The following is a 10,000-nucleotide window of genomic DNA, read 5'->3' on the forward strand; positions in this document are numbered from 1 at the left end:
CCTTTTCCTGATTATGCTCGCTCCCTCCTCCTTGAACGGATCCGCGCTGGTAAGAGGGATGTCGAGCTTTCCTACTATCGCTCGCGGGTTCGTCCCGACCTCCTGAAGGAACGACTCCCCGGCCATGTCTTCCAGCTCCTAGCTGACGTGGCCCACGATTCTTCCCGTTTCCTCTCCACTGCCCATGCCCGCTCCCTTTCCCAGAAACTCTCCAACCTCACCTCCCGTAGTCCCTGGTCCTGCTTCTCCCTCACCGACGCGGTTACCAACCTTTCCTCCCTGTCCTTGACCCCTCACCAACTACAACTCCTTGGCTTCGGTCTTTCCTTTGCTCTCCGCCCTCTTCCCCTTACCTCTATTGACATCATTTCTTCCTTTGACCGGTTCATCTCCGCTCATAGGAACTCCTTGCCTGATGTCTCTCTCCTTCGTGGGGCCTTCCTTCCGGTCCTCGAGTCTCTCCTTCACCCTAACCCTTCCATCCCCAGGCGTTACCGTGAGGCCCTTCACAGCCTGCGCAGGGAGGATGTCACCATTTTGCCTTCTGATAAAGGTAACTCGGTGGTGGTCCTCGACCGAGCCTCCTACCTGCAGAAGGCCCAGGACCTGTTAGGTGACGCCTCCACCTATGCCCCCCTGACCAGTGACCCGCGGGAACGCATTGCTGCCACTTTCCACCGTCGTCTGAGAGAGCTTGCAGCCTGTTTCCCGGAGGCGAACCTTTACCAGAGGTTCAAGGTCGTTAACCCTCACCTCCCTCATTTCTATGGGCTTCCTAAAACCCATAAGCCGGCCGTGCCTCTACGCCCCATCATCTCCTCCCGGGGATCGGTGACGCATCCTCTGGCGGCTTGGCTGGCTAAGTCTCTCACTCCCCTTCTCGGCACCTTCTCTCCTGCTCACCTTCGCCATTCACAGGACTTCATCTCTCGTGTCCGCGGTGTCCCGACGGCGTCCATGCTGAGCCTGGATGTCGACTCCCTGTTCACCAAGGTCCCGCTTGATGACGTCCTCGCTTTCCTTCAGAGGAAGCTCCCTGCCGAGGATCCTCGTCTTCCTCTTCCCACTGAAGTCTTCCTCCAGCTGATTCGTCTGTGTGTGGAGTCGAATTCCTTCTCCTTTGAGGGTCGTTTCTACTCACAGACGTTCGGTGTTGCCATGGGCTCTCCTCTCTCCCCTGTTCTGGCTAACCTGTACATGGAGTTCTTCGAGTCGGAGCTCCTCCCTTCCATCTCCCCTCGTCCTTCCATGTGGCTGAGATATGTAGATGACGTCTTCGCTCTCTGGCCCCATGAACCTGCCCTGTTTCCTGATTTCCTGTCGCAGCTGAATTCTCTCTCTCCATCCATCCGCTTCAAGGTGGAATGGGAGGTTGACGACAAGCTCCCTTTCTTGGACACTCTTGCCCATCGCTCTGCTGATCATTTCTCCTTTTCTATATACAGGAAGCCTATGCACAGTGGTATGTACATACACTTCCTCTCGTACCATCCACTACATGTGAAGAGAGGGGTTGCCACCTCGCTGTTTCTCCGTGCCCTCCGCATCTTTGACCCCCAGTACCTGGATGGAGAGGTCGACTTCCTGCGTCGTTCGTTCTCCAAACTGGGCTATCCTCGCCATGTCCTAGACGTCGCGTTATCCAGGGCGCGACGTACCTTCTGCCATGACTCCCCTCCCAATGAGTCTCCTCACCTGCCTGTCCTCAGCCTGCCTTACACTGAGGAGATCTACTCCCTCCGTCGGCCCCTGCAGTCTCTCAACTGCAGACTCTCCCTTCGCCAGGTGAATACCCTCCGTCGGAACCTGGTTCACACCTGCCCTCCCTCTACCTCGAAGGTGGGCACCTATGCTGTTCCGTGTGCCTCCTGTGATAAGCAGTATTCTGGTGAAACAGGCGCCAGTCTTACTAAGCGTCTGTCTCAGCATAAGTACGCTGTATCCAGGGGACATACCAACAACGCCCTCTTCTGCCATCAGTGGGACACTGGCCATCAGATGGACTGGAAAGCTGCCCACATTCTCTTCCCTTCCGCTGATGTCCATGCCCGCAGACTGGTGGAATCTTCTCTCATTAAGCTGCTGCCCAATTTCAACTTGAACAGCGGTTTCTCTCCTGCCGACAGCCTCCTCGCTTCCCACATCCTTCATCTCCTCCCTAATGCCGGTCACCCGTCACATAGACCGCCTGATCCTTCGACCTGATCTGACCTCCCTTCGCTTCCGTTCTCCTGTCCTCTCCTGCCCCGCTGTTCCCGAGTGCTTCGCCTCCTTTCCCTCTTATACCGCTTCGTCTCCCTTGCCTCTTCAGACCCGAAGATGGAATCAAGGACGATTCCGAAACTGTTGTCTCACTTTCATCAATAAATCTAGTTTGTACATTGTGGGTTTTTCTTCCTTATTATCAACACGGCATTGTGTTTTTCGTTGCATATATATATATATATATATATATATATATATATATATATATATATATATATATTATACATATATATAAATGTATATATATATACATATATATATATTATATATATATATATCTATATATCTATCTATCTATCTATATATATATACATATATATATATATATATATATATATATATATATATATATATATATATATATATATATATATTGGGCGACTTCCTGGGTCTCCTTCTCGGGCTCTTGTGCTTCCTTGGTCTCCTTTTTGGCCTCTTGGGCGACTTCCTGGTTCTCCTCTACTCCCTTGGTCTCCTCTACGATGATAATTATTATTCAGTCCATTTATAATGAAATAAAGACAAGAAATAATAAAAACGGCAAAATCTAGCGTATTACAGCCTTTTCAGAGAAAAGTCGAAAAAAAACTTTTAGCTTTTTAATGGTAATTACGAGGATTTTAACATTAATTCAGGTAATTATGATGATTTTCATGAAAATTCCATTATCATTGACAATGACAATAATATTGATAAAATCATAATTATAATGATAATTTTGATAATTACTGCAATATAAGTAATAATTAACTGTAATATAATAATTGTGAGAAAACGAAAGTTGGAGTCTCCTGGTCAAATTTGAGCCTAACCTAACCTAACCTAACCTAACGTAACCTAACCTAACCTCACCAAATTGCAGGTAATGTAACCTATCCTGGATTAAACTGATTTACGATCAAGTTTATGTGAGAAAACGAAATTTGGAGTCTCCTGGTCAAATTTGAGCCTAAGCTAAGCTAAGCTAACCTAACCTAACCTAACGTAACGTAACCTAACCTAACCTCACCAAATTGCAAGTAATGTAACCTATCCTGGATTAAACTGATTTACGATCAATTTTATTTGAGAAAACGAAATTTGGAGTTTCCTGGTCAAATTTGAGCCTAACCTAACCTAACCTAACCTAACCTAATCTAACCTAACCTAACATAACCTCACCAAATTGCAGGTAATGTAACCTATCCTGGATTAAACTGATTTACGATCAAGTTTATGTGAGAAAACGAAATTTGGAGTCTCCTGGTCAAATTTGAGCCTAACCTAACCTAAACTAACCTAACCTAACCGAACCTAACGTAACCTAACCAAACCTCACCAAATTGCAGGTAATGTAACCTATCCTGGATTAAACTGATTTACGATCAAGTTTATGTGAGAAAACGAAATTTGGAGTCTCCTGCTCAAATTTGAGCCAAACCTAACCTAACCTAACGTAACCTAACGTAAATTAACCTAACCTCACGAAATTGCAGGTAATGTAACCTATCCTGGATTAAACTGATTTACGATCAAGTTTATGTGAGAACACGAAATTTGGAGTCTCCTGGTCAAATTTGAGCCTAACCTAACCTAACCTAACGTAACCTAACCTAACCTCACCAAATTGCAGGTAATGTAACCTATCCTGGATTAAACTGATTTACGATCAAGTTCATGTGAGAAAACGAAATTTGGAGTCTCCTGGTCAAATTTGAGCCTAACCTAACCTAACCTAACCTAACGTAACCAAACCTAACCTAATGTAACCTAACCTCACCATATTGCAGGTAATATAACCTATCCTGGACTAAACTGATTTACGATCAAGTTTATGTGAGTAAACGAAATTTGGAGTCTCCTGGTCAAATATGAGCCTAACCTAACTTAACCTAACCTAACCTAACATAACGTAATCTCACCAAATTACAGGTAATGTAACCTATCCTGGATTAAACTGATTTACGATCAAGTTTATGTGGGAAAACGAAATTTGAAGTCTCTTGGTCAAATTTAAGCCAAACCTAACCTAACGTAACCTAACCTAACCTAGCCTAATCTAACGTAACCTAACCTAACCTCACCAAATTGCAGGCAATGTAACCTATCCTGGATTAAACTGATTTACGATCAAGTTTATGTGAGAAAACGAAATTTGGAGTTTCTAGGTCAAATTTGAGCCTAACCTAACCAAACCTAACCTAACCTAACCTAAGCTAACCTACCCTAACCTCACCAAATTGCAGGTAATGTAACCTATCCTGGATTAAACTGATTTACGATCAAGTTTATGTGAGAAAACGAAATTTGGAGTCTCCTGGTCAAATTTGAGCTTAACCTAACCTAAACTAACCTAACCTAACGTAACCTAACGTAACCTAACCAAACCTCACCAATTTGCAGGTAATTTAACCTATCCTAGATTAAACTGATTTACGATCAAGTTTATGTGAGAAAACGAAATTTGGAGTCTCGCGGTCAAAGTTGAGCCAAACCTAACCTAACCTAACCTAACGTAACCAAATCTAACCTCACCAAATTGCAGGTAATGTAACCTATCCTGGATTAAACTGATTTACGATCAAGTTTATGTGAGAAAACGAAATTTGGAGTCTCCTGGTCAAATTTGAGCCTAACCTAACCTAACCTAACATAACGTAACCTAACCTAACCTCACCAAATTGCAGGTAATGTAACCTATCCTGGATTAAACTGATTTACGATCAAGTTTATGTGAGAAAACGAAATTTGGAGTCTCTTGGTCAAATTTGAGCCTAACCTAACCTAACCTAACCTAACCTAACCTAACCTAAACTAACGTAACCTAACCTCACCAAATTGCAGGTAATGTAACCTATCCTGGATTAAACTGATTTACGATGAAGTTTATGTGAGAAAACGAAATTTGGAGTCTCCTGGTCAAATTTGAGCCTAACCAAACTTAACCTAACCTAACCTAACCTAATCACCAAATTACAGGTAATGTAACCTATCCTGGATTAAACTGATTTACGATCAAGTTTATGTGAGAAAACAAAATTTGGAGTCTCCTGGTCTAATTTGAGCCAAACCTAACCTAACCTAACCTAACCTAACCTAGCCTAATCTAACGTAACCTAACCTAACCTCACCAAATTGTAGGTAATGTAACCTATCCTGGATTAAACTGATTTACGATCAGGTTTATGTGAGAAAAGGAAATCTGGAGTCTCCTGGTCACATTTGAGCCTAACCTAACCTTACCTAACCTAACCTAACCTAACCTAACGTCACCTAACCTAACCTAACCAAATTGCAGGCAATGTAACCTATCCTGCATTAAACTGATTTAAGATCAAGTTTATGTGAGAAAACGAAATTTGGAGTCTCCTGGTTTAATTTGAACCTAACCTAATCTAACCTAACCTAAACTAACGTAACCTAACCTAACCTCACCAAATTGCAGGTAATGTAACCTATCCTGGATTAAACTGATTTACGATCAAGTTTATGTGAGAAAACGAAATTTGGAGTCTCCTGCTCAAATTTCGGCCTAACCTAACCTAACCAAACCTAACCGAACGTAACCTAACCTAACCTCACTAAATTGCAGGTAATGTAACCTATCCTGGATTAAACTGATTTACGATCAAGTTTATGTGAGAAAACGAAATTTGGAGTCTCCTGGTCAAATTTGAGCCTAACCTAACCTAACCTAACTTAACTTAACCTTCCCAAATTGCAGGTAGGAGACCAGAAGACTCCAAATTTCGTTTTTTCACATAAACTTGATCGTAAATCAGTTTAATCCAGGATAGGTTACATTACCTGCAATTTGGTGAGGTTAGGTTAGGTTAGGTTAGGTTAGGTTAGGTTAGGTTAGGCTCAAATTTGACCAGGAGACTCCAAATTTCGTTTTCTCACATAAACTTGATCGTAAATCAGTTTAATCCAGGATAGGTTACATTACCTGCAATTTGGTGAGGTTAGGTTAGGTTATGTTAGGTTAGGTTAGGTTAGGTTAGGTTAGGCTCAAATTTGACCAGGAGACTCCAAATTTCGTTTTCTCACATAAACTTGATCGTAAATCAGTTTAATCCAGGATAGGTTACATTAACTGCAATTTGTGAGGTTAGGTTAGGTTACGTAAGGTTATTTTAGGTTAGGTTGGGTTAGGTTAGGTTAGGTTAGGTTTAGCTCAAATTTGACCAGGAGACTCCAAATTTCGTTTTCTCACATAAACTTGATCGTAAATCAGTTTAATCCAGGATAGGTTACATTACCTGCAATTTGGTGAGGTTAGGTTAGGTTACGTTAGGTTAGATTAGGTTAGGTTAGGTTAGGTTAGGTTAGGCTCAAATTTGACCAGGAGACTCCAAATTTCGTTTTCTCACATAAACTTGATCGTAAATCAGTTTAATCCAGGATAGGTTACATTACCTGCAATTTGGTGAGGTTAGGTTAGGTTAGGCTCAAATTTGACCAGGAGACTCCAAATTTCGCTTTCTCACATAAACTTGATCGTAAATCAGTTTAATCCAGGATAGGTTACATTATCTGTAATTTAGTGAGGTTCGGTTAGTTTACGTTAGGTTAGGTTAGGTTAGGTTTGGTTAGGCTGAAATTTGACCAGGAGACTCCAAATTTCGTTTTCTCACATAAACTTGATCGTAAATCAGTTTAATCCAGGATAGGTTACATTACCTGCAAATTGGTGAGGTTTGGTTAGGTTACGTTAGGTTACGTTAGGTTAGGTTAGGCTCAAATTTGACCAGGAGACTCCAAATTTCGTTTTCTCACATAAACTTGATCGTAAATCAGTTTAATCCAGGATAGGTTACATTACCTGCAATATGGCGAGGTTAGGTTAGGTTAGGTTAGGTTATGTTGGCTTAGGTTAGGTTAGGCTCAAATTTGACTAGGAGACTCCCAATTTCGTTTTCTCACATAAACTTAATCGTAAATCAGTTTAATCCTGGATAGGTTACATTACCTGCAATTTGGTGAGGTTAGGTTAGGTTACGTTACGTTAGGTTAGGTTTGGTTAGGCTCAAATTTGACCAGGAGACTCCAAATTTCGTTTTCTCACATAAACTTGATCGTAAATCAGTTTAATCCAGGATAGGTTACATTACCTACAATTTGGTGAGGTTAGGTTAGGTTAGGTTAGGTTAGGTTAGGGTCAAATTTGACCAGGAGACTCCAAATTTCATTTTCTCACATAAACTTGATAGTAAATCAGTTTAATCCAGGATAGGTTACATTACCTGCAATTAGGTGAGGTTAGGCTAGGTTAGGTTAGGTTAGGTTAGGTTAGGTTAGGTTAGGTTAGGTTAGGTTTGGCTCTAATTTGACCAGGAGACTCCAAATTTCGTTTTCTCACATAAACTTGATCGTAAATCAGTTTAATCCAGGATAGGTTACATTACCTGCAATTTGGTGAAGTTAGGTTAGGTTACGTTAGGTTAGTTTAGGTTACGTTAGTTTAGGTTAGGTCAGGCTCAATTTTGACCAGGAAACTCCAAATTTCGTTTTCTCACATAAACCTGATCGTAAATCAGTTTAATCCAGGATAGGTGACATTACCTGCAATTTGGTGAGGTTAGGTTAGGTTAGGTTAGGTTAGGCTCAATTTTGACCAGGAGACTCCAAATTTCGTTTTCTCACATAAACTTGATCGTAAATCAGTTTAATCCAGGATAGGTTACATTACCTGTAATTTGGTGAGGTTTGGTTAGGTTACGTTAGGTTAGGTTAGGCTCAAATTTGACCAGGAGATTCCAAATTTCGTTTTCTCACATAAACCTGATCGTAAATCAGTTTAATCCAGGATAGGTTACATTACCTGCAATTTGGTGAGGTTAGGTTAGGTTTGCTTAGGTTAGGTTAGGTTAGGTTAGGCTCAAATTTGACCAGGAGACTCCAAATTTCGTTTTCTCACATAAACTTGATCGTAAATCAGTTTAATCCAAGATAGGTTACATTACCTACAATTTGGTGCGGTTATGTTAGGTTACGTTAGGTTTGGTTAGGTTTGTTTAGGTTATATTCGGTTTGGCTGAAATTTGAGCAGGAGACTCCAAATTTCGTTTTCTCACATAAACTTGATGGTAAATCAGTTTAATCCAGGATAGGTTACATTACCTGCAATTTGGTGAGATTAGGTTTGGGTAGGTTAGGTTAGGTTAGATTAGATTAGGATCAAATTTGACCAGGAGACTCCAAATTTCGTTTTGTCACATAAACTTGATCGTAAATCAGTTTAATTCAGGATAGGTAACATTACCTACAATTTGGTGAGGTTAGGTTAGGTTACTTTAGGTTAAGTTAGGTTTGGTTAGGTTAGGTTAGGTTAGGCTCAATTTTCACCAGGAGACTCCAAATTTCGTTTTCTTACATAAACTTGATCGTAAATCAGATTAATCCAGGATAGGTTACATTACCTCCAATTTGGTGAGGTTAGATTAGGTTACGTTAGGTTAGGTTTGGTGAGGTTAGGTTAGGTGTGGTTAGGTTAGGCTGAAATGTTACCAGGAGACTCCAAATTTCGTTTTCTCACATAAACTTGATCGTAAATCAGTTTAATCCAGGATAGGTTACATTACCTGCAATTTGGTGAGGTTAGGTTAGGTTACATTAGGTTAGGTTAGGTTAGGCTCAAATTTGACCAGGAGACTCCAAATTTCGTTTTCTCACATAAACCTGATCGTAAATCAGTTTAATCCAGGATAGTTTACATTACCTGCAATTTGGTGAGGTTAGGTTTGGTTAGGTTAGGTTAGGTTAGGTTAGGTTAGGTTAGGTTAGGTTAGGTTAGGTTAGGTTAGGTTAGGTTAGTATAGGTTAGATTAGGTTAGGCTCAAATTTGACCAGGAGACTCCAAATTTCGTTTTCTCACATAAACTTGATCGTAAATCAGTTTAATCCAGGATAGGTTACATTACCTACAATTTGGTGAGGTTAGGTTAGGTTAGGTTAGGTTAGGTTAGGCTCAAATTTGACCGAGACTCAAAATTTCGTTTTCTCACATAAACTTGAACGTAAATCAGTTTAATCCAGGATAGGTCACATTACCTGCAATTTGGTGAGGTTAGGTTAGGTTACCTTAGGTTAGGTAAGGTTAGGTTAGGTTAGGTTAGGTTAGGTTAGGCTCAAATTTGACCAGAGAGTCCAAATTTCGTTTTCTCACATAAACTTGATCGTAAATCAGTTTAATCCAGTATAGGTTACATTACCTGCAATTTGGTGAGGTTAGGTTAGGTTACGTTAGGTTAGGTTAGGTTAGGTTAGGTTAAGCTCAAATTTGACCAGGGGACTCCAAATTTCGTTTTCTTACATAAACTTGATCGTAAATCAGTTTAATCCAGGATAGGTTACATTACCTGCAATTTGGTGAGGTTAGGTTAGGTTAGATTAGGTTAGGTTAGGTTAGGTTATGTTAGGCTCAAATTTAACCAGGAGACTCCGAATTTCGTTTTCTCACATAAACTTGATCGTAAATCAGTTTAATCCAGGATAGGTTACATTACCTGCAATTTGGTGAGGTTAGGTTAGGTTAGGTTAGGTTAGGTTAGGCTCAAATATGACCAGGAGACTCCAAATTTCGTTTTCCCACATAAACTTGATCGTAAATCAGTTTAATCCAGGATAGGTTACATTACCTGCAATTTGGTGAGGTTAGGTTAGGATGCGTTAGGTTACGTTAGGTTAGGTTAGGTTAAGTTAGGCTCAAATTTGACCAGGAGACTCCAAATTTCGTTTTCTCACATAATCTTGA

Source organism: Penaeus vannamei, chromosome 36 (genome assembly GCF_042767895.1).
Source record: "Penaeus vannamei isolate JL-2024 chromosome 36, ASM4276789v1, whole genome shotgun sequence".
NCBI classification, from domain to species: Eukaryota; Metazoa; Arthropoda; class Malacostraca; order Decapoda; family Penaeidae; genus Penaeus; species Penaeus vannamei.